At 45.2% G+C, this 25,179-nt stretch overlaps 1 long non-coding RNA gene across 1 annotated transcript in view; it reads left to right on the forward strand.

The window, feature by feature from the left end:
• The window catches only part of LOC138569822 (uncharacterized), a 472,818-nt gene extending 462,999 nt beyond the window's left edge, over positions 1 to 9,819 (forward strand). The window contains exon 3 of the long non-coding RNA XR_011303338.1: positions 7,669 to 9,819. This is a non-coding gene — a long non-coding RNA (uncharacterized lncRNA). The remainder of the gene's footprint in view (positions 1 to 7,668) is intronic.
• The last annotated feature ends 15,360 nt before the right edge of the window (positions 9,820 to 25,179 follow it).

Below are 25,179 nucleotides of genomic sequence, written 5' to 3' on the forward strand. Positions count from 1 at the left end.
CTATTTCACAAAATGGAGGAAACATTCGTAAATAACACAGGGAGGGCACTATCTAAAATAGGAGGCTCAGCACAGTTTTGGAAAGGGTTTCTGCTCTCCCTCATGGGAAGGGTGGCGATATGTAAAATGGTGATACTCCCGAGACTGCTCTACTACTTTACCAATATATCATACTTGATTAAAACTTTTTTTTATGTTGGATGATAGAATCATGGAATTACTGTGGAACACGGGAAGGAGGATGGTATCACTGACAACGCTACTAAGTCCAGGATTTGAGGGTGGCATCAGCTTACCAGACTATGAGGGTTCTTTTAAGCAGCACAACTGCAAATGGTGTTGGAATGGGGGCATCTAGGCGGAGAGGCTCTGAAAGGGTTGGCGACACATCAAGTGGTGGGTGGAACTGTTGTGGCACTCGGTGGGAAACAAGGGTACGACAAATGTGTTTCATGCGGTCACAGAGGTGTGGCGAAAGTTTATTCAGAGGAGGCGACCTAAGGGATTGTATAGTGGGGCCTTGCCCTTGAGCTAGGACCCAAGATTAAGGTGGGCTATTGGGAGGTTTGGGGGACAGAGGCTTTGGGAAAAAGGGTTGGTGTGTGGTGGGGGACCTTTTCGAGGGAGGGCCCCTGATGACATTCTCGGAGTGGCATGTAAAGTACGGGCTCCCAAAGCAGCTGTTCCTGGCATATGGACTGGTAGTTAAGAGACTAGCAGAGCAATGGGAGGGAATAACTGACAAACCGGCAGTCAGCCCGTTAATGCAATTACTACTGGAGTAGGCTGGGGTGAAGGTGAAAATCTCCCGCATTTATAGGGCCCTACAGGTGAAGGTACCCCATGAGGAATTTAAGGAGAAGGGTAAATGGGAAGCGGATGGCAGGCCTCCGATATCCGAAAAGGAATGGATAAAGATTTGGGATCAGGTCCATAAGATGTTGTGAAATGCTAGATTCCAACTGATTCAGTTTAACCTGTTGTACAGTATATGTGATGCCAACTAGGCTCCGAGCGATGTAGGGGGCTCTCAGTGACTAGTGTCTGAGGTGTGAGAGGGGCCCGCAGGACACTTGCTATGATTCCGCATTCCCAGAGCATATGCAAGATATTGGGAAACTGTTGTCAAAGGGATAAACAAATTGTTAGGGATGAGGCTGGAGTGCAACCCAAGAGTGTGTTTGTGGAGAATACTTTCATAATAAGTCACAAATACATTGGTGAGATTCTGATTGATCTTAGCTAAACGCTGAATGGCTATAGCCTGGAAACATCCAAAAGGCCGTCATTGACGATGTGGCAGGGGAATGTCCGCAGATGGGGTATGTTGGAACTGGAGATACTGCAGGCTAATCGAGACTTGGCAGATGAAGATGGGGGTAAAAGCAGACTGGGGTCAGTTGCTGAATGACCTGTCGATATATCAAAAGACCTGAGACCAACAGGAGACAAAGTGGGTGTAGGAGGAAGGGATGGAGAGGTCGAAGCGAGGGAGGGGAAGAGAATGGGTGAGAAATGTCATGGAGAGAACTCCAGAGGGACACGGATGACCGATCGGTTCACTATTCAGGGGGAGATTGGTGGGATAGATGAAGAGGAGGCAAATGGAGTATGGAGGAGATGGTGCAGGGGTCAATAGAGCCTCGCTCAAATGCAAGGGGGAATATGGGAAAAGGGGCAAAGGGGGGGGTCGGGGGGAGGGGATGTTGAGATTGTTTATCTGTTGGTTTATTGAAAATGCCAATAAAGAGTGTTTTTTAAAAAAACATTTTTTTTAAAACTAGCAGTAGATATGAAATGTACGACCATGGTTCCCTTTGTGGGCTACATTGGCCCATTGAACAGAATTTCTCTATAACCTAGTTGCGCTTCAGCAGAAATCGCAAAATGGCTGCGCTGGCTCCAGTAAGCACCGTTGCACCAACATTGCGTTTTGCGGCAACAAAAAGATGGCTGCACCATCTTGACAAGCACATATTGGTCAGGATGGAACAATGGGGCACACTGAGGAAGTCTGACAGTGTGTTCTTCTATATACAAAAGAAATAGAGTGAAAAAGCAGCGCTGCTTTCTGCCAGCACAAAGTCCCCATTGAAAAGGGTGTATTTTTACCTGCTCTGATGCTATTTTTATCTGTTCTTCTTCAAACTACTGTTAGTAATAAGGCCCTGCCATGCCCATTCATATTCCCATTGTGCTTCAGCAAAACCAAGCATGACCCCTGAATGACAGGCTCTGTCAAACCAAATCTGAGAAAAATTTACAAAGAAACTTAATTTTCCGCTGCACAGGAAAAAGCTTCACTTTTAAGTTGCAAAGTGTCAAGGATCAGTAGTTCAAAGGAACTCCAACTCTGGTCTATGTGAATTTCAGTGCATAGGTGGTTCAAATAAACTACTGCCTAAAAGAAAATAACTATATCTGAAAAACAGTGTGGGAAGCCAGATGGAAAGTCAAATAGCGAATTTGAAAGCAAAGTGCTAGCAGCTTGCACCACACGTGTAAAAATGGGCTTTGCAAACTAAAGGAGAAAATGCTTGTTTGGGAGTACTATGTTGAACAAAAACTTCTTTGTGCCTAGCAATGTGAAAGGGGATTGTACTGTGAGAAATCAATGTATGAAATGGTTCTATTCAGCAGGTTTTCTTCCAATTCAGAGCAAAAATAAATAGCATTAAAGTAAACTTCAGTGGCTGCACGGGGGGAGGAATCAGCCTAAAACAGGTTTCTGCTGAGAGGAGGACAGAAACAAAAGGGCCATCTCTGTAGATAATAACACCCCAGTGATAATTACTAGGTTGGACAGAATCTAGTCTGGGCTGAGCCCTCTACAATGGAATTTCCAGGATACAGACGTGCAAAATGGAGATGGGGCAATAAACCTTCAATCAAACTGGGAAAAACCCCATCCTCCCTCTGGGGGAAGAAACAGTGGTGGCAGCTGAAAAGAAAAAGAATCTGCCAGTGTAGGACAAAGGATTCTCATTTGTTTCAAAAGACTATTTTATTAAGAAACTTTGAAGATGGTTATCTTTGCAACAGGACTTTGCAAAAATGTAAAGTTTTTGTAGTTTAAATGTGATTTTTGTGGCTTTCAAATGAGAGGTCTTGGCTGTCAATAGCATGTATGGGACACGAACGCCAGAAGAATGTGAATCATGGGGAAAGGACACATTATGTAATGTTACAAATTAACAGAAATAGGCCCCATGTACACACTGGTAAAGTTCCAGAATTTTAGGCCAAACATTTCACACTGAAAATGACCAAAGATTATTAAACATACAAAATAATGGGCCTCATTCCGAGATGGGAGGCAGCCATGGCGCTAATAGCGCCATGGCTGCCTCCAATAACGGTACCAAGTCTGCCCTCATTCAATGGGGACTTACTGGCCTAGTCAGACCCTTGCGGGACCGGTAAGGCCCCATTGAAAATACCATTACCCATTCCCATTTGAGCCCCCATAGGGCTCAATGGGAATGGGGAAGGTGCAAATAACGGTACCGCAATTTGCAGTACCGTTATTTGCTCCCTGGATCCTTTGCGGGTCCCGCTAAGGCCGCCTGATAAATCCAGGCGGCCTTAGCGGGACCCACAAAGGGACCTCGGTATAGGGCACAAAGGGATTACTGGCACTAATGTCCTTAACGGTGCCCGGTATCCCTTTGCGCCCTACTCGGAATGAAGCCCAATGTCTCATAGATTGCACAGTTGGACTGCAGTGGTCTGCATAAAATATGTAACCAGTTTATGTAATTTGCTAAGAGACTTCAACTGTATAAATGCACCATTTGTGGCAAAATCGGATTTTAGCTACAGTAACTGTGGGAGGTTTTTGAACATTGTAAAACTCACATCATAAATCTGACATCCTGCCCTTGAAATCCAACCAGCTGAGAGCGAGGTGGGGACTATGACAGGACTTTAGACACACACTCTTCCTGAAGTACCTGCGCTGCTTCCTGATCTGCTCCATTCATTTTGCTGATTCCAACTACAAGGCCAAAGCATTGCTTACCCTACTCCAGAGCCCACTGCAAAACCCAAGCATAGCTGATTCCTATCCCAGCAAGGACAGTGATCCAGAATCAACCCACTAATCTCCCATTAAAAAGTGGAAAGCTATGGTACCTTTTGCATCCTGAAATCAGACCGGCTTGCTGCCCACTAACTGCCCACTAACTGCTTGCCCAATGACTGCGTCCAGCGGTACCTGTGCCATCCAGTGACCCAAATTGCCCAGCTGTTCGCTACCCGGTGACCAGACCCTTCCCAGCTGACTTTTGCCAGGTGCGCCGCCGTGTGGTGACCAGAACCTGTTGACTGTCCAAAAATCCCAAAACTAAAAAGTGGACTGTGATTATAATCCACACCCCATAGAAACACATAGCCTATCTTGTCTTGCCTTTGTCCTTATCCCATTCTCTAAGTAGTCATATTTATATCCTGGTAACTTGTTGAAACTGTTAGAATTATCCTCGTATCCTGTCCTTATTGTTTAAGTGCTAGCGCCATCTCTGTTCAATTTTGTCTGGTGTAAATTATAAGCCCTTAGTTATATTTGAATAATCAAACTAATTTCCATGTATTTTATTGTTAGGGTTGAGCACTGGGGTGACAAGGTTGACCTCGCGAATCAACCTTGGAACTTATTGTGTTCCTCTTTAACAATATAGCCTAGATAATTTAGTGTAAGTAACATTTTCCTTTCTTTCAAAACCGATTTTTCCCCCTTTTGTATCTGCCCTATTTACCTAAAAATGAACCTCACTCTACCCTCCAAATCCCTCTCAATTCACCAGCTAGAGACCTGTATTGTCCCTTTGATACACCTCTATCCCCTGCCCAAAACCTGTGCTCCAAATCAGACTATTTCACCCGTTTTCATTAAAAACCGTTTGGGTTATTTAAAGCGGGAATTGAGTAAATTGCAAGTTTTCCAACGTGTCATTTGGCTGCAGATGGCTAAACTTTCCTCTCATTTTTTAATTGTATGCCTTTTGCTGATCCATTGACTTGTGATTGCCAGTGATATAACATACATGCGATTGTGATAAAACATATGCATATTATAATTTAACCACACTTTAATTAATCATTTATAAAATTCGAGTGTTATTTTAGGCCTTTGCTAAGGGTTTAAAGTCCGTAATTACCTCTTACTCTGTGACGGAAGGTTGGATTTTGAGTCTGTTTTCTGCCACTTATTCCCTGACTACCTGCTGCTTCTTTCTATCCACTCAGAATTCGATTATTTGTGGGTTGAGGGAACATTGCAGGGGGAAACCTTAACTTGGGTGCTATCTATCCTAATTCCAAAAGTGCTCCTATTCACGTGTGCTTTATATATGTTGTAGGAGAAGGTTAACCAAGTGCATTGCTTCCATTTTTATTGTAAATATCACTCCATTGGTGATTATTGCTGCCCCATATTAAAAATTGTATGATTTCTTCTGAATTTTAAAAATAAATAAATATTGTATTTTCACCAACCCGCCTGGTTCATGGTCTTTTGTGACCCAGGGTATTTGAAAAAGGGGGTGTGATACGAGTTGTGGACCATCTCAAATTGAATTTGCATAAAATAAAGAGAAAGGCATCTCAGTAGTGTTCTACATACTAGGCTGAGACCAAGGTGTGTGTCGCCTCATTGAAATCCTTCACACCTTCCGCCGTGTTTTTCAACTAGGCATGCTGTCTGTTTTACATATTAATTTGGTGTGTAGGACAGTAACGTGACATCAGATATATGTAACTACACTGCATGAAGTGTGTTGTCAATCTACGACATGGCAGAGCGCTCAAGACAGCTCAATATTGTTTTGGGGTGTTTTATTGAGACTCAGCAGTTTTTCTACAAAACAGAGACCTCCTTTTTGTACGTATTGATCTTCAGAAAGGAGCACATGCTTTTATATAAGGGATGCATAGCAAAATGAATAATTTCAAATCAATCCGGAGAGGTAGGATTAATGCTTTCCATACTCCTGACAGAGAGTGTGACATCACTGTTGGACAAAGGCTTAGGTGTCCAGTGATGGAACCCAGAGCCCAAGAGTGTCTCTGCATGCTTGCATATGACACACACACACAGTGCATTCAGGGTTTTAAGAACCTATGTAATGTCCCCTAGAAGTTTTCCCTGGAAAACCAAAAAGAAGAGGAGGGAAGCACAGGTACAGTCACTCCTAGAATTTTATGTAGGGTGGCATTAGATCAGTTATATCTTTTAGCAGATAAACATGAAGGAGGACATTGAAGAAGTATTACAGGTATAGTACTTTTTTTTAAACAAACATACTACAAGTATTTTTTCAGTCGTACTTTAAGACTTATGGATAACGGATACAGTAATTGTGTTGTCATATTATGAGTATATATTGTCTTTGTGTTGTGCATTATTGAAGGTAATTTGTTTGTTTGTATTTACTATGCTGTGCAGTATTGAAGGTAATTCATTTGTGTATTGTTTATATTTACAAGGGACAGATTATTATTGTACATTGTAGTAATTAGTGGTAGGCAGACGCATGCAAATATCTCTCATACCTGCACACAGAATCCCAGCTGTGCAATTCAGCTCATGTGTTAGGGAAGGAGTTCTATGGGCATTTTAATGATGTAACGAAATATGTCAAGTTTATTGCCCAACAGTTCCAACTACATCTGGCAGAGCCACTCTGCAAAAACTTCATTTTTTTCCCCTCCTGGAATGTTGGTTCCATCACTTAGATGATCAGCGAGATACCAGCACTAATCCTCATCTGCAAGACCAAGGCCCTAGTGGAGACCATCTCCAGGATCAAAAAGATGAGGAGCCATACAAGTCTTGTGGCATTTTATAGAGTAGGACATCCTTATGGACAAATGGACAGTTATTTCTTTTTCTTAAGTCCACCAGAAACAGTTCCCAAGAACAAGAATGCTGTGTTGTGTATGTGTCTGTTGTTTTCCTTTTTGTCTCTTTAGTGTTTGTTTTTGTTTAGGGGTAATGAAAATCGTGGTGGTTGGACAGGGTAGGAATGTAAACATTTATTATATATTTGTTAGTGTTATAGGATCTCATCAAATGTTAAAACTCAGAACAAAAAGATATATCGACCCAAATGAAATTATAAGTGAAGGGGATGGGTTTGGATAGTATGGTGAATGTGCATTGCTTTGCTCCTGACAACTTGTGTTATAGGCACAGGAAGAGGGTGGGAAGAGAAAAGGCAGCAGACTCTGCTTGCTCATCCCCCCACTCTTCCGGCGTTCGAAGAGTATTTATTCCTGATAAGTTGTCACCATAGGTAAGTATTATATGTGGTGGATCTATCTTTGTGCAGAGCGAGGGGCTTATTTCATGGACAAGCAGTTTAGGCTACTATCATACCAATCGATGACCAGGAATGTTTGAAAAAAAGAGAAAAAGAAGCAGGAAGAGATAAGACACAGTCTGCGAGCACAGTTGACATTAGATGGTTTTGTACACAACTAATAGGAACAGGGGGTGAAGATCTGTAAAGCGGGAGGAATGAGAAAATGCACTGAACAAGTGAAGAACATTAATGAGGAATGTTCATAGATATGTAATGTATATAAAAAAAATATATTGACGTGGCTGAAGACACAAGGAGACCTGTTAAGATCCAGTTACTTACACATCTTTTTCTTGTGTTTTAGGGTCGATGGCACCCTACCAGTCGGGTCTAAATATTAACTATACCAGAACTTTGCGTGTTGTGGACCTGGTCGGTGGGGCCTCTGCTATATTTGCTTACTACTGAGTCTGAGGAACCCTGGTTTATCTTCAAGTCCCACCGGCCTGGAAGGGAGTATACAGCATTTCTAACTTGCACTTCCCAGTCCTGGTTGTCCCCGAAAACCCATCTGGTAATTTCTAATAAGGTTCCCCAAGCTGGTTTTGTGCCCCCTATGTCACCTCCCCCATTGAGTGCATATGGACTTGAAATTCTTGAAGGACATACAATGACTGAACCCTTGAGATGATCTACTCGAAGCATTTACCTCTCATTGGCTTCTTCAGAGGGGTTAAAGAAGGTACCTGCGCACTTCTGACTTTTTAATCGGACAGAGATGATCTTCGCCTCTTTCCTGGCTCTGATTGTCCAAGACATTGTCAACGCTAAACGGCTCCAGTTCACCTGGTATGGGCTCATTTAATTGGTTGATTATTCAGAGACTGCCTTTAATGCCATACGTGAGGAGATGAGGGCCCTTCGCAAAGCATTGCATAATCAGTGTGAGGCCATGGAGAGAGAGGCTGGAATCAAAGTTGACACTTGGGTTGATTCGTCCTTCGTCCTTTACCTGGGTTCCAGCATGGCTGAGTCTGACGATGAAGATATTGATGCCACTTTTTTCCTGTTCTGTTCCTGCTAAGTACTTTTAATATGCTGTTCTGCCATTTCAAACCATGTAAGTATGCAGACATAGGGTTGACAGGGCCTCCAGGTGTTGTTTTGTGTCTTCTACCCGATTCAGATAATTATGTGAAGTGTTCGGTAAATTGTGGGAGGTTGTTTTTGTTTTGTACACCAGAGGAATATGCTCAAAGTGAAAAGAGCAAGCATGATGTCTGAAAGGTTTGGGTCTTCAGAAGTCATTCTGTCAAGGAACAGGAAATTAATTTGGTAGTTAATAAATTAACTAAACTAGGGAATGTTGGGGTAGATGTTTTGGGTCCCAACATGGAAAAGAGGTTCATACTACATAAATTGTACTAGACCAACTAAATATGTTTTCAATGTAGTTAGAAGAAGTGAAATGAGTGTTACTTTGTATTTTAGTAGGATACATTTCTGAGCCACATTAGGCAGCAACATGAGTAGCAGTGGCATGGATACACTGTACTATGCAATGTACAATTCGTAGCACTGTGAAGTACGTAGTGGTGACCTTTTTGCATGCACAAGGGGAGTTCATTGAAGGGGAAACTAACATGTAGGAATTAAACACTGGTTTAAATTGTAGACACAATTAGGACAATGGGAAATATGGGGTTTATTGTGGATACATGAAGACATTGAAGAATGCAGGTTTCAGCTGTTAGGGGCTTTAATAGGCCACAGAGTTCCTGGATCTGTAGGATTTCATTATTTTCCTGGTTTGGAGAGCTGGATGACCTAGGTCACAGAAGCGGGTAGAAAGTAAACCGCATATGGGCAGTTGTGATAACATCGCAAAGAGCTGAAGGCAAGAACTGAATGGTTCCTAGATGCAAAGTGCAGTTTCCCTGGGAGCACAAAGGCTGGTTTCCTGGATTCCCAGAAAGGCCCAGTTACATGGAGGGTTAAATTGATAGCTGATAGTTTATGGGTATGCACGGAAATGAGTAGAATGTATGCCAAAGGCTATGACTTGAAATGGTGGTAGCACATAGGAATATGTGTAAGAATGTAGGAAAAATTGTATTGGACACCTGCAGCATCTGGGAGAATAAGGATTTGTATTGCTGCTTCAAATTAATGCTTATTTATGCTCTCTCCCTCCCCATGCCTTAACGTGTTTATGTAAAGTCTTGAACAATCACCATTTGGGTTAAATGGGTTTCTGTCGCATGGTCTGAATAATAAACTGAGTTAATCATAAATGATAAATGTATTATGTGGAATACGTCATAACTGACGAGGGAAGAAGAACACATGTCTAAAGGGTTGTACTTTGTGAATGTATCCAATGGTGTTTTAGAGCTGGGGGATTAAATTACTTTGTATTAGAGTTAGCCAGTGGATGGTTGGGGAATGACGTTGTGACAAAATATTTGTGATTATGTACATTTTCTAGCTGGGAATATAAACTGTAACCTTGTTGTCAGAGTTTAATTTGTTTTCAGCTCAATGGAATTGACCAGTCCCGGTCGTTAACATGCAATAAACTTGCTTTTCAGACAAAAATGCACTCAGTTCTTCGCAGAAGCAGTTATTTCACATTGGAATTCTTGAGTTACTTACTTTCACTAGCAACCATGGATGTGGAGTTACTCTACACCAACATTCACCACATCGATGGGACATAGGCGTGCACGAATGCTCTTGGAAATAGCAACCCGCTTGCTTACCCAATAGTCAAATTGTAATTGTATTTGTAATGGGTTATTTATAATGCGCTTAATACCCAGAGGTTTTTAAGTGCAGCCTCGGGGATCAAACCTGTGTTGCTCCGCGTCGTTGTGCTTCCAAGACGATCGCATATCCCCTGAGCTATCATCCAGAGAAAAGGCATAGAATTCATCTTAATCCACAACTATTTCACATTTGGTACTGATATTTATCTCCAAACGATGGGGATGGCCATGGGCACTCAGATGGTGAGGAGGTATGTGTAAAGACCGGAGGGTGGTGTCTGTACTTCTGCTCTCTATATGGTAGAGGAGAGGCACAGAGGACCCCTGCCAGGATTCTCTATTATTGGTATGGTGGTCGAGCAATCAAGGCCTAGCTTCTCAGTAGGTGATGCAAGCTGGTTCTTAAGTACAGTGTAGTCCACAAGCACCCACAAAGGAATGTCCATACACTGTATTGGTTAAAACACAGTCTTTATATAATTAATATTCGAGGTAATGTACACTATCACGATAACTCACTTTGTACTCAGAAATCAACATTGGTAAATATATACAGTTCTAAAGTGGTACCATTAAAGTTATCAGATCTCATTAAAGAGCATACGGTCAGAATGATACACAGATCAAAATAAAGAGGAAACCAGCAGTAGAGAGAGGAAGGAAAAGCAAGATGGTTGAACAATTGGCAGAATACTGGTCACTACCGTTAAACACACCTCTGTGTGGAGATCCCCCCACCTGGGCAACCTGTATAAATAAAGATACAAGCCCAGTCCATATATTGTTCACACTAGACTTCCCGGTAGTTCTGAAACCCCAAAGTACCTGGCGTTGTAGCGTTCAGCGTCGGGGAATCGACGGCCCTTCTTGAGTGTCCTCCCTTTCAGGCAGGAGTCACGGGTTGTCGAATGTCCGACAGAGAACAGGTCTAGCTACGACGGCGAAGTGGCCGCGTCATTCCTAGCGGTGCTCGTTGATGGGGAAGCGTAAACGTCATGCAAGGAAGAGGCGTGCGGGGCACCTCCGTGTCGATAGTTCTAGACCGCAAAGAGTTTGAAGAACTGTGGCCCAGCAAGGGCATCGAGTCGTCGGCGTCTCTGTGGTCTTTGGGTGGCGGGAAATCCACCGGTGGCTGCTCCTCGGCGCGTCAATGGTCAGGCCTTCTCCAGCAGGATACAGTGGCGACCATGCGGATGAGAGCGTCCTTAGGCAAAATGGGAGCACGGCGGCTCGGTCGGCGATGGCGGTCGTCGACAGTGGCGGACAACAGTCCGGGCTCTTCTCATTGGAGTTCCGCAGCAGTCCCCGTATCGGGTCGGCAGCCTGTCGAAGGTGTGTCTACCAGGGAGCTTAGGCAAAGATCAGCTGGTGCACGATGGTCCCTCGTAGCTCGGGAAGAGGGCGCCTTACTGGGTCCTCTCTGGGTCAGTCTTTGGAGGCACAGCAGCTTTCAGATTGTGAAGGAGAGCAACAGCAATTCTTCTCGTCCAGCAGGGCTTCAAGGTCAAGCTTCAGTTACTCCAGTTACTCGTCGTAGTGGACGTCAGCTTCTGAACACGATTCCTAGCAGTGAGAGGTCCCCAGATATACTGTTGATCTCCCATTCATTCTGCTGGGTCACACTCAAGCATCCAATTACGACTATCAGGCACACAGTGCATTCAGGCCATTCACTTCTCTCCAGACACTCACAACAAGTTATGTGTATTGGGACAAGTACCGAGCCATTCAACACTCCATACTGCATTCATACCGGTTTCGGGCAAGGCTGTCTCAGTCATTGGGCCTCATCACGACTTGGGCAGTAACGGTAACGCTATTAGCGCGGGGGCTATTAGCACGACCGCCATAGCCCCCGGCGCTAATAGCGCGGGATCACGACTTTGGCGGACTTGGGAGTCCCCATTCCCCATTGAGCCCATTCGGGAATGCCCGTTTCCCCATTGGGCTCAATGGGGGAAATTTGCGCTCTTACCGCCGGCGGATTTCCCACCGGCGGCAATAGCGCAAATCTTTGGCGGATTTCCCCCCAGCTAAGGGCTGGGGGGAAATCCACCGAAGTCCTGATTTGGCAAACCCTTAAATACGGCGGTAATAGCGCTACCGCCAGATTTAAGGGTTACCGCCAAAGTCGTGATGAGGCCCATTGTGTCAAACACCAGACACCCATAACGTAGAATGCGTATTCGTCACACACTCCATTCACCCAGGTCCCACCCACAGGTGTACCCACAACATAGGTCCGTTCAGAAGGCTCCAGCCAGTCTGGTCGGCACTTCCCCACACTACCATATATGGAACTTCCACCCAACAGCCAGTCAGGGGGAAGGGACAGAGGCAGGGCTTCCCGGGACTTCGGGAAGATCAAGGTAACAGGTGATGGAAGGCAAGAGGCCATGGGGGCCATTTTATCTCCATCAGGAATCTACCGATTCCAATGACAGGGTCTGGGCATCCCAAAATGGAGGACGTTCAGGGCACATAGTCATTTCAGCACGGAGCTGCCACCAGCCCGTACCCTGCTCTGTGGGTCACACACAGTTGCCCAAAAACATACACTAGGGGCACAGGGTTGTACCCCTACCCATGGGTGCCATAAGGGTATCCCATGGGTCTGTTCACCAAACCAAAAGAGAGAGCTGCACCGGCAGGAGTCCCACTTGAACTCCTGCGCGGAAAACACGACACAACACATGATAAAAAGCAGTAAAGGACAAGGATACGGAGGTCCTGTCCCTCCCATGCATTTCCAGCATCACAGTATGCCAATCTATTCATGGCACAACTAGAAAGTTATTTAATTGCCACTTGTGACTGAAGACCACTAAGGTATCTGGGATACATCGATAATATCCTTCTTATTTGGACCGCTGGGGAACTGACCTTATAAGGTTCCATAGAAGATTAGATGAATTCCACGCAACCATCAACCTCAAACACTGCTACTCTTCTGAAAAAGTAAATTTCCTTGACGCCACCATAACAATAAAAGGTGGCCTGCTACAGATCACAATATATCGCACACCAAATGGCCAAACTAGCTGTTTGAAGAGTGGCAGTTTTCAACCAGCACACACAAAGCGTGCCACAATATTCAGCCAAGCAATAATGTACAACTGAATATTATCGGACAGAGGGGGCTGGGGGTGAAAACATACAAGCTCTGACTTCCCAAACCATGGATAGAACTGCAGAATTGCAGACAGACAGATCCACCAGGCAACAAGGATCCTCTGCAGCAACCTCCTGGAATACAGAGCAAAAGAGGCACAAAGTCGAGTGCCAATATATTCCAGAGTTGGAATCCCTCCGCAATGTTGCTGAAGAACTGCAAAACATTCTGAAAAAGATGAACAACTGTGTGAGGTGTTCCCTGAAATGCCCCTACTTGCTTTCAAACAGATTAAGGATCTCAAAGCAAGGATGATTAGAATCAAGTAACGTCCACATTGCACACAAAATGGAACAAAGCCATGCAATTCTAACAAAAGATGCCTCACCTGTCCACATATCTACAGTTCAGTTACAATCAAGATACTCACATAGGGGCAGGGTTACAATATTATAGGAACTATCACATGTGCATCCAGCAATGTTGTGTATCTAATTGTGTGTATGAAATGTCCTAAGGGGGCTGCTATCTTGAGGAAACTGGCCCGCAACTATATAAGCAGATGAATCTACAAAGACACAACTTTAAGCAACAAACTAAGGACACGCCCATTAGTGAGAACTTTGAACTTTTTGGAACCACATCATACCCTCAAGGACTTTAAAATTGCAGTGCTGAAAGGTAACTTTAGGACAGAAAATACACAAAAAACATTTCAGTGCAAATGCATGCAGATTTTCAATACACTTGAAAATAGTTTGAATAGACATTGTGGGGGTCATTCCGAGGTGGGCGGTAAGGGGTTACCGGCACCGGTAAGGATGCCGGTGCCGGTAACCCCTTACCGCCCTATTCTGAGGTTCCCTAGCGGGACCTGCTGAAAACGTCTGATCAGACTACACGTCCTTAGTGGGTCCCGTTAGGGGACCAGGGAGCAAATAACGGGCCCGATATTTGCGGGCCCGTTATTTTCGCCTTCCCCATTCTCATTGAGCCCTAAGGGGGCTCGAATGGGAATGGGGAATGGTATTCCACATGGGGACTTACCGGGTCCGCATAGGTCGGAATGCCACAGTAAGTCCCCATTCCGCCTACCCGGAACCGAGTTTGGAGGCAGCCATGGTGCTAATGACCCCCTGTGGCTTCATCATTCACTGGGGGTCATTACGAGTTTGGAGGTAGCCATGGTGCTATTAGCGCCATGGCTGCCTCCAAACTCGTGTCCGGGTTCCTTGAATGGGGACTTACCAGGTCATTCCAACATTGGAGGACCCGGTAAATCCCCATTCAAAATACCCATCCCCATTCGAGCCCCCACAGGGGTCAATGGGAATGGGGAGGGAGCTAATAACGGGCCCGTTATTAGCTCCCTGGTTCATTAGCGGCTCCTGCTAAGGGTGGCTGGTAAAACCAGCTGTCCTTAGCGGGAATCGCCAAGGGACCTCCTAATGCATCGGTAAGGGGTTAACAGCACCGGCATCCTTACCGGCGCCGTTAAACCCTTACCGCCGCACTCGTAATGAGGCCCACTGTCCCAAATCACAAATTCCCATTCTTTGCAGCCACAGAGAAACTGATCAAAACAGACCTTTTATTAATAGCATTTTCTATGACTCTTTCCTGGCACTTGAACAACGCATCCCCTGCGTCATTTGCTTCTCTGATGCAATGTCATATTGCTGGAATTACTCCTGCCCAAGCCCTCCCAGCTCTTTAACCTCCCTGCCCCATAAGCTTTGCAGATGCTGGTAAGTGCTCCTGTTCCCTGACAATGTTATTTCTTTCTTTTCCCCTACCCAGATGTAGAGAAGCACACTCTTAATGCGATATTATCCTTTTCACACCAGCCTTCACAAGCCAAAACATGACTAATGGTTCCCCCTCCTTATTGGCTTTTTAGAAGCACAATGCTGGAAATGTGTCCAACAGAGTCAATTATTTTCTAAATACAATTGTCCAACAAGTGACTGGCTGTGTTTCCTATCCCGTGCTTAAACGTAGCTGGGCATGGTGGGAAACAGACGTAGTGGAGATGAACATGCAATTAACTATGTCTAAAACATACTGGCTGGCCTACAGTAGGTTTGCACTTGCCATGACTGACCCTATCATATTCCTTCATGCCTCTTTAAGAGCAGCTCAGCAGTGTTTTTCTTTTTTTTTTTCTGCTGCCTGCTTGCATTTTCATTTTCGATGCCCCACTTAAATCTTTGTGACTGGAATGTCTGGGGGAACCTCTGAACTGTAAGGGCCACATTACGAGTTTGGCGGTTGCCATGGAGCTACTAGCTCCATGGCTGCCGCCAAACCGGGCTCCTTTACCGGGTTCCCAGAATGGGGAATTACCGGGCCAGTCTAAGTACTGAGGGCCCGGTAATTCCTCCCTCTGGGCACCCGGGCCCGGACCTTCCCCATTCCCATCTGAGCCCCCATAGGGCTCAATGGGAATGGGAGAGGATGCAAACAACGGGCCGATTACGAGCAGCCCGTTGTTTGCTCCCTCTTCCCCTCGCGGGACCCGGTAACGACGCCTGGTTTGACCAGGCGTTCCTTACCGGGTCCCGCGAGGGGTGCTTGTAATCATGCGGAATGAAGTTAACGGGTCTGCACCCATTTGCGGAACCCGTTAACCCATTCCGCCGATCTTATAATGAGGCCCTAAGACTCTTTGTGTAGGAAACCAATTAGAAACTGATCCGAACAGATAAGACATTCCCGAGGTGAATCCTTGAGCTGTTCTGCTATTCCAAGAGCCTCATTCTTCCTATGCCTGATTTATTAATGTGATGATTACGAAAGTTTTCAAATAAATGACTTTGTTACTCCTAACTAAAGGATCATCTTGTCTTTTTTGGGAGTAGCACTTTTATAATACCCGTGGCTAACACGGTACAAGAAAAGTGCACGGCCTGCGGTAGCGGCCGTGTAGTTATGGTTAAGTTATTAAACTCATAGGAAGAGCACTTTTTCGGTGGCTTATAACTTCGCTCCCCCTGAACGAATCCTCACCAAACTTTGCAAAAAAAGTATATGACCGGCTCTGAATTGTTTTGCCAAGTTGGGTGAGGTTTCGTGTGGGGTCCGGATGGAGTTATAAGGGAGGTTCAAACATTTTTTTTTCCCCACAGACTGACTGGGGAAAAACTTTGCGCATGAGCTACAGGCCGAACAGCTGGATGAATTTTCAGCAAATTCGCGGCAGGAGCGGGGGCTTGGGGCATAAAGCGTGCTTTTGTGTGCTTGGTGGAAATCCAACCAGTACTTTTTTTTTGCAAATTATTGAAATGTATGTCCCAAAAAATATGTTATATATGGGTCCACTTCGCTGACCCATTTCCCTGTTCGCTCCGTGGACCGAAGTGTCATTGGCCTGCGGTACGCTGTGATGTCAGCGAACGTTGGACGCGGTCGGTGGTTGGCTGGAGGAAAGCGTGCTGTCCGTCAATGTGTTTGGGAAACACCACCATGGTGTATCGGAGGACAGTGCGGGGCGGAAGGGTGTGGAAAATGTACCGTACGGCATGTGTTGGTGGCAAGAATGGAGGGAACGGGTGGGGTAGAGAGAAGTGGTTCATATGAAATATGTGTGGAGATGGAAGAAGACGGAGGAGTGCCTGTCGTGTTTAAGCGTACTGTGTGAAGTCGCAGGTACCTACACAGGCGAGTACTTTGTGTGATGATTGGAGGCAGGTGCCGCAACCGCCCCATAGATTGTGGCGCCACCTGTTTATGGCCACCTCTTTCCGTGGTGAGAGGGGGCAGGTACATTTTAGAAGGGGAAGAATTTGCACATGATATAGGTTGGGTGGGAACGCAGGTGGCTGTGCTGGTATAGGAAGATATTACCAGAAATAAAATGGTCGCAATGACCAAAAGTTCTAAAAATGCTACTACCAAAGGTTTGAACACCAAATGGTCGAACCTTTGGTGGTAGCATTGTAAAAAAAAAAAGTGGAGGCTGCGGGGGTGTCCTCCGCATCGCCCCGCTCACTATACTTTATGGTATAGTGATGCGGGGGACACCCCTGCAGCCTTCCGTTAAAAAAAAAAAAAGAAAAGAAAAGAAAAGGACCCTGCGGCGCCGGTTCCCGATCACGGAAGTGAAAGGGAACTGGCGCTGCAGGAACCCAGAGTGAAGATGAAGGTAAGTGGGGGTTGTTTATGTTGGGGGTGTGGGTGGGGGTGTGCTGAGGGCGTGGGTGGGAGGTTGTTATGGGTGTGCTGTGTGCGTGGGTGTGAGTATGTATTTGTGTTTGCATGAGAAAGGTGCAAACTTGTGGTAGTTCGCACCTTTCTCATGTGAAAGTTTTGCCTGCGGTAGTTTCAGCCACGGGCAAATCACTTAGATTCGGCTGTGCTATACGGATGGATTGCGGTATTTGGGTACATGGTGGCATGTATGGGTTAAGGAACTTGCGTGGGTCTGTGGAAGGATGGTAGTGTTGCGAACCGAATGCGGCTACTTTGGCAGTGGCACTATAGTTTAGGAATGGAAGTGGGGACGGTCATAGTATGTGAATGAAAGTGCACAGGGGTGCAGGAGACAGTGTTTTGTTTCTACATTATAGTAAGTGGTGCAATTTATTGCTGTATAGGTCCATGGTGGTGCGCAGGTTGGGTAGTAGTACTGTGTATGTGGATAGGCGAAGTTGTTGAAATGGATGGTGCTATTATGTAGCAGTGACAGTCTTGGAGGTCTAAACTGTTGGGTGCATGGCCGATGGCCATAGGCCATGTACTCGAGAGGCTATGACTTTAGGACACACATGGTAGTAAGGCATTTTAGATTGTCTCGGGAGGATAGCTCAGAGGCATTGTGCTCGCGTTGGAAGCAAGACGACATGGAGCACCACATGTGCGATCCCCGGGTCCACGCTTAGAAACCTCTGGGTATTAAGCGTGTTATAAATAACCTATCATATCATATCAAACAGCAGGCAGAGGGTGGTGACATGTAAAGAATGGGTTTGAAGTACATTTAAACGCAATAGAGCAGGAGAAGTGAGCTGCCATACCTGCATGTTTGGTTTTGCTGGTGAGGGCACTGTTACAACATGGTAAAGTTTTTGATGTGTAGTTGGAGATGGTGCTGTGAAAACTGATGCAGTGTGGGCACTGGGTGCTGGGTTTGCATACTGTCACTATGGAGTTGCGGTGCCTGTGTTGAAGGTGTAGCCTATTGGGTGTATGGCCGAAGGTGGTATGCTGTAGGCCATGGATTGAAGAGCCTATGACTATGACTACGCCACTAATGCAAAGTTGACTGTGCATCTGGTAGACCGTGATGACCTGCAAAGAATGGTTATGCAGTACGTTGCAGACGCCATAGAGCTGTACAAATGAGCTGGCAGGTGTGTATGTTTGGTTCCGCAGGTGAGGTGGCTGGTAGAATATGGTGAGGTTTTGGATGTGTGATTGGAGATGGTGCAATGTGCAATGGAAAGTCACGCAGTGTGCTCACTGGCTGCAGTGTGTGCATACTGGAAGTATGGCACAGGGTATGGTTGAAGTGCAGCTTCTATGGGTTGTTTACTATGAGGTATGCAGAATTGTTGAGGTAGGGCCAATGCTGTGACAATGTTGTGGTTAGGTTGGTAGTGAAAAAATACTTTGTGAATGGTAGTGGGTAAGGTTGATGGAGGCTATGGTATCTTTGTGGATGGTGGTAATTGCGACCTGTTTTCCTCAATGGGTGCTTTATGGTATGAGGGAGTTGGGTTGAAGTGGCGCTATGTATGTTAAGTTTGTGCACAATGTCAGCTGCCTACATGCATTCACAGTGTTGTTGTGGGTGTGGGCAAGGGTGGAGTGTTGTGTGCATGGCGAAAGGTGTGCTGGGTGCGCTGCATGATCATTGTGGATGCTGAAATAGGGCATCCTGTAGGAAATATTTCTGGTGGCGGGGCTTTGGAAGTAAAGGGAACGTGTTCTCTGAATGTTAAAGGGGAAATATGGAGTTGTGTACAGAAATTATAGTGTGCAATGCAGCGTTTCAGTATGTGATTGGTGCAGGCCTTTTTGAAAATGTGATAGTTGTTCATAGGCGCCAATAAGAGACTGTTGGAGAAATGAAGTGCAAAGGGAATAAGTATTGTGTCTGCTTTACTGGGGCGTGGCCCTAGCTGTAGCTTGGAAAGCTCATGTGCCACATTATGGGTTTCTTGGAAAATTTGAGTGCAAAGGGAAGAAGTATTGTGTGTGTTTTACTGGGGCGTGGCCTTAGCTGTAGCTGGGAAATTGCACGTGCCACATCATGGCTTTTTGAGCATGGAGCCTTCGCAAATGGAATTGTGGGGATTCTCCAATGAGGATTGGAGGGTGTGGTTTACCTGAAGGGGCAGTGACATATTTACCGAAAGGTTGATGTACGGAGGTTGGCAAGTGCTTATAGTCGGTGATAGCTTTGTGCACGACCTGCACAGGTATGCTGTGGAAAGAGCCTTCGATACATACTGACTTTCAGTTGGAAGGAGTGCAGGCTTTTTGGGCTACAGTTTATGAGTAGGGTTTCGGGTGCATGGATCTCCTTTGCAAATATGTGGCGTCTGTTGGTACTGTACATGTGGTGGTCATGCATTTTGGAGGAATGCATTTGGGGCACATGTCGTGTTTATGTTTGCTTGCTTATTTAAAGAAGTTGATGAGAGCTGTGATGCAGATATTTCCTACTGCAAATGTGATTTTCTCATTGATGACTCCAAGAGGACAATGGGAGCATGCCGGTGTGAGTTGTCCATAGCTAGAGGCTGAGAGACGTTGGATATACAGAAGCATGTGCGACTTTATGTCCAGTGTTGGGATGTTCTGCACTGACTATGCAAGCATTAATAACCAGCAAGAGTTCCAGTGGTTCCAGGGAAATGGCATTTTTTTTACTTCCATTGGCAATGCTGTTGTGTTTGCCACTCTGCACGAAGCGTTGCAGAGAATCCTGTAGAAATGTAAGATAACCGTTTATCTTCAGTGGAGAAAAATATGAGGAGCAGAAGCAAACAGACAGTGAGCAAAAGAGAGAAAAACAAGAAAAGAAAGTATGAATGCACACATATAACAAAAACACAACAAAAAGGGAAACAAAAATATAAGTGTTTTTAGACACCATCTTAAAGACACAATCCCCACCCCTTTATTTCATTCCCCCCCACCCCAAAACCCTCTCAACCCCCTCCCCCCTCGTGTCTAGCATGGTAATGTCGCACAATCCGCGGTAATTTGAGGATTAGATGTGGCACAGCCGGTTGTTTTTAGGATGGCAGCTGTAGCATTGCCTCTGTGGAGGCAAAGCAATTGGCCAATGTGTTACTGGTTGTGGTGTGTACACAAAGACTGTGAGAAAAGGTTTGTTTGTACAGATAAATGTAGGAGGCTATGGTGAAAGTGTGCAAGGTAAGGGGCATGCATTCTGTTTGTATGCATGTACTGCATGTACTTGCTTAACGTTGCTACTATACATTCTTTGCTGCTTTTGTGGGATCACTTTTCTGACATTTGTAGTACATGCATTACAATGGGAAGACCATATTGTGAAGTGTATAAGGTACGTGGCAGGCATGATGCTGTTATGCATACAGTGTGTGCATCATATCATATGATGTGCTATGGTACTTTCTGCCGTTTGTATCGCGCCTACATACAAGTGTGTGACAGAGCGCTGAGGAAAGGGACACAGAACAGAGGCCACACAGAGGCATTGATAGGATAGAGGACTAGGCCATCTGACATTCACAGTGCGCAAGTGAATGGGAAGGAGGAGGGCAAAGAGCAGTATATTGTAACAATAAGAAATAGAAAAACATGCAACTAAGGCCGGTGCTGGCAAGTGGAAGGATAAGTGTCGACATAAAGTGGTGGCTGCACTGTTAGGGTTCTAGAAAGCAGTCTGCAAGTGCAGGGGTTGGCAGAAAGCTAGTGCAGGGCTGGAACTGTAGGGAGGGAGGTGGCATGGGACACAGATTATAGGATGGGTAAGAAACCAGTGCAGAATACTTTTTAGCCAGGAATTGAGCAGGGGAGAGGAGGGGAAAAAGTACATGGAAAGGTTTTCAAGTGCTTTCAGAGCCTACCATCCTTCTCCTCAAGGTCCAGGAAGACAGAGAGCGTGTTGTACAGGGAGGCTGCAGCAGAAGAAACGCATGTACCAGCCTTCTGGTTGCGTGTACAAGCAACTGACATGAACAGAGTAGGAGGCTGATGAGGGGAAAAGCTGGAGCAAGCAGATATTTAGGAAGTGAGAGTGGGAGGTATGCAGGTCCCAGGGACCAGATGTCATTCTGCGTAATGCACAGGGCTTTTATTTTATTGTTCGCAGTCACTGGGAGCTACTGCACACATTTTAATACAGCAGAGGTAGGATCCCTGCCATGCAGGTGAAAGACAAGTTGCACACTCTTTTATGGATGAGTTGCTGAGGACAGAAAGTGGAGGCGGTCACATTTAAAAAGAGCCTGTGGCCACAGTGCAGCTTACAGAGCACCACACCGGTGCAGACACTGACCTTTTGGAAAGTGCGTGTAGGTTGCTAAAATACATTCAGTGGTGCATTTAGTGCCTTGTTTTTATGAGTTATGTAGTAGGTGGGTTAGTGGGAAACACATTTGGTACGATTGTGGGAAGGAAAGAACAGAGTTACTGTTTCGCTAATATAGTGTTTGATATGGTTAAAAGAAAATGTTGAAAGCACATACCAACATATTGCCACTTCATGGCGGCAGATGGGAGGAACATCAGTATGCTTTTCAAAGACGTAGTGGGCGCTTACAAGCAGATATTGTGCGCACAGGCAGTTATAACAGAGTTGTGGACATACTGCCAATTTTTATTTTCATACCCGTGTTTTGTGGCGATGGGTGCTTATGTGGATGAATGTGCATGCATAACTCCTGCATGTTTTACTGCAGTTTCCACTGGACGTGCTTCCCAATAACAGCACATGTGCAGCCTGATGTAACGGTACATATGAAGTGTTGTGGAGAACTGACATTGTAAAATGCTGAAGTCTTGGAGGGCATTGGTGGATGCGTGTGAGTACTTACAAATATCTAATAAGGGCGTGGTGTGAAGAGGGTAGTGGAAAGGGATGAAGGACTGTTCATGAATTGCTGGGTGCGGCTGTAACGGTACTTTGCAAGGCGCACGTGGTATATCCTGTGCTTTTGAACATGCTGGCCAAGGGAAATGCGATTGTTGCAATTATCCAATGAGGTGGTTAGAGTGTGCGCACAGGAAAAGGCGGCATATTTTGTTTCATTACTGTGTGCAGTGAGGCGGGCAGAGATGGCGAAACGTAAAGTTTTCATAGTGGGTGATTGCTTTGTGCTCATTCTGCTCCAGTATTCTGTGGAAAGAGGCCTTAATGGCAATTTGAATTTGGATGAAGTGGGCGCTTCGTGGTGCGGTGCCCCTGTCCGTACTTTCGACCATTTGGTTGAAGAATGTCGATGAGTGGCCACTTTAGGAACTGTAGAGGTTGGGGTACTGCATTATGGAGCATTGATTTTGGGTTCAATAGCTTGTGCAAGTGTGTACCGTCAACTCCAAATGATGGTGAAAGAAGTGCAGTGCATTTTTGCCACTGCGAAGGTGCTTTTCTCATGTACACCACCAAGTCCAGTATATAACTATTCCAATGAATGTTGTTGGCAGCCAGAGGTGGGAAGGCGTCTTATCAACAGAACAGCTTTTTTTAAAATCCACCAATACAAAGGACATCCCCTACCTTGGTTGACATTTATTCCCCAACTCCCGCCCGTGCACACCTACAAAAATTCAGATATCGCCACAGTTGCAGGGTTGTACGTGTAACATACGCCCATTTTGCAAATGCACATATTCTGTTTGCGATTGTGGAGGACACAGGATTGCGCAGTAAGCTTTGTGGATGGGGAGTGCATGCCGAGACTGTGGTATACGGTATATTTGTTCACCTTAATGCAGAGGGTGAGCTTATGGCTCTGTGTTTTACGAGTCACAGCGTATGCTTTGTGGGTGAATTGCACATACATTGCTTCACAGTGAATGAAAAACTGCGTCCGATGGGAGTTGTGTGTAGAATATCATGTGGGTTTGTACGGGTATGGAGAACCTACACTGAAGTGCTTGCTTTTGGTTTGTCTGTGTGAGTCTTTGGTGATGCTCGATCCCGACGACATTATTATTGTTGTTGATTGTGTAGGGAGAAATGCACACCATGTAACACGATGTTTAGTGGCGTTTGTGCTAAGGGGAGTAGTAGGCCAGGCAATGATTTTGTTTCCGATCTCCTGCCCAGTTTTGTTTCCCAATATGCAGCCATCCATGTAGGGATGTTATTTTTTCATTTGGTGCGGAAATGGAGAAAGCGCGGTACATTGTGAAGATGTGCATTTGTGTCTTTTTACAACTTGTGCCATTGTCGTACTGTACAAATGGGAATCTATCCTTGGACAACACACTAATTTTCCCCCACAAATAGCGTTTTTTCCTATTACTTATTTTTCCATTTCTGCACACTCTACACTCATTGCTTTGGTGCCCTTTTTGGAAGTATAGGAACAATGTCTCTACCTGTTTCCACTGCAGTGTTTTCCACACTACCACCGTTCCTTCCATTTAGCATACAATTGTGTGGCGAGCATACGATGCGCGTCGCACTGACTCCCTTCATTGCCACTTACATTGTGATACTCTAAAAGGAGCTTTCTATGATAATTCCACACTAAAACTATTCTTAAAGGGACGTTACAAGCATCAGTATGCTAAAGCAACGTTTACAGTGCCCTAATAAAAACCTATGAAATTCACTAAGAAAAAAACATTAAAGGGACGTTATGGTTAAGTTGCACTACTAAAAACCTTTTGACTTTACTGAAAAAACTACCCTACAGCAACATTATGGTTAAAGTGCCCTACTAAAAACCTATGAAATTCAATGGAAAAACTTTGCTACAGGGACGTTATGGTTACAGGTAAACCCTAAAAACCCCAGAAATTCGCAAGTTATGGTACAGTACCCAACCATAACTCGCGCTACCACTGTGCACTGCAAGGACTAACACCCATGACATCAAAGATGACATCACAAATATCATTGATGACATGACTGATGACATCACATGGTTATTTAGTTTTCATGAAAAGCCTCCACAAGGGATTGTCATTGTAATGTTGGCAGAAAACTATCAGAGATCATAGGAAAAACTATCATGAGATGAACAGTTCATTAACTGGTGGTCTGCATTACAGAGGCACAGCAACAGGCAGAGACTTCTGTGGTAAGCATGCCACATGTGCGCACCCACCCATGTCCGCATCACAGACACACATGCAGCACGTACACAATCCATGCAAACAGGCTGAAAGGCAACACAACATGTACGCACACTGGGCACGCCCTATGTCCATTGCAATGACACCACATCGCCTCATAGGACGAAGGACACACCATAGCGCAACTGCCCCAAATGGACCCTGATGCACATGTCCATAGAACAAATATACAAAGTCACCATACCACACCGTACTCGACGACACCACTGGTACATGCATCCTAAACTCCACAGAAAACAACCCCCCTACCCCCAGTCACATGGACACATCTGTGACCACCAAAGGGATAATACCACAATGCCACATCTGCCACCTACCCATTGGCACAAAAACAACATGTCTCACGCCACCACTGCACATGCAGCAACACCCCTAACAACTGTTGTACACAAAGGCACATGTACACATGGGACACAACTACCACATGCAACGCACCATCACCCACATGTATAGACATGCAATGAATCATGGGGTAGTCACCAAACCAACACACACATAGACCTCACAAATCACCACCTGCACAGACATGTACCACTGTAATGGAGAAATGGTATCACAAGTAAGACACGGACCCAAAAGGTACAATTTGTAAATATTTTATTGAAGTTTTCGGTGGGGTGGAGGAACCCCTACTTTTTCGTATAGCTAGGATGGGAGTAGTCTCGAACATTTAATAATAAATAAAACAGTA

This window comes from Ambystoma mexicanum, chromosome 2q (assembly GCF_040938575.1).
Source record: "Ambystoma mexicanum isolate Mex_15411 chromosome 2q, UKY_AmexF1_1, whole genome shotgun sequence".
In the NCBI taxonomy this organism is placed as follows: Eukaryota; Metazoa; Chordata; class Amphibia; order Caudata; family Ambystomatidae; genus Ambystoma; species Ambystoma mexicanum.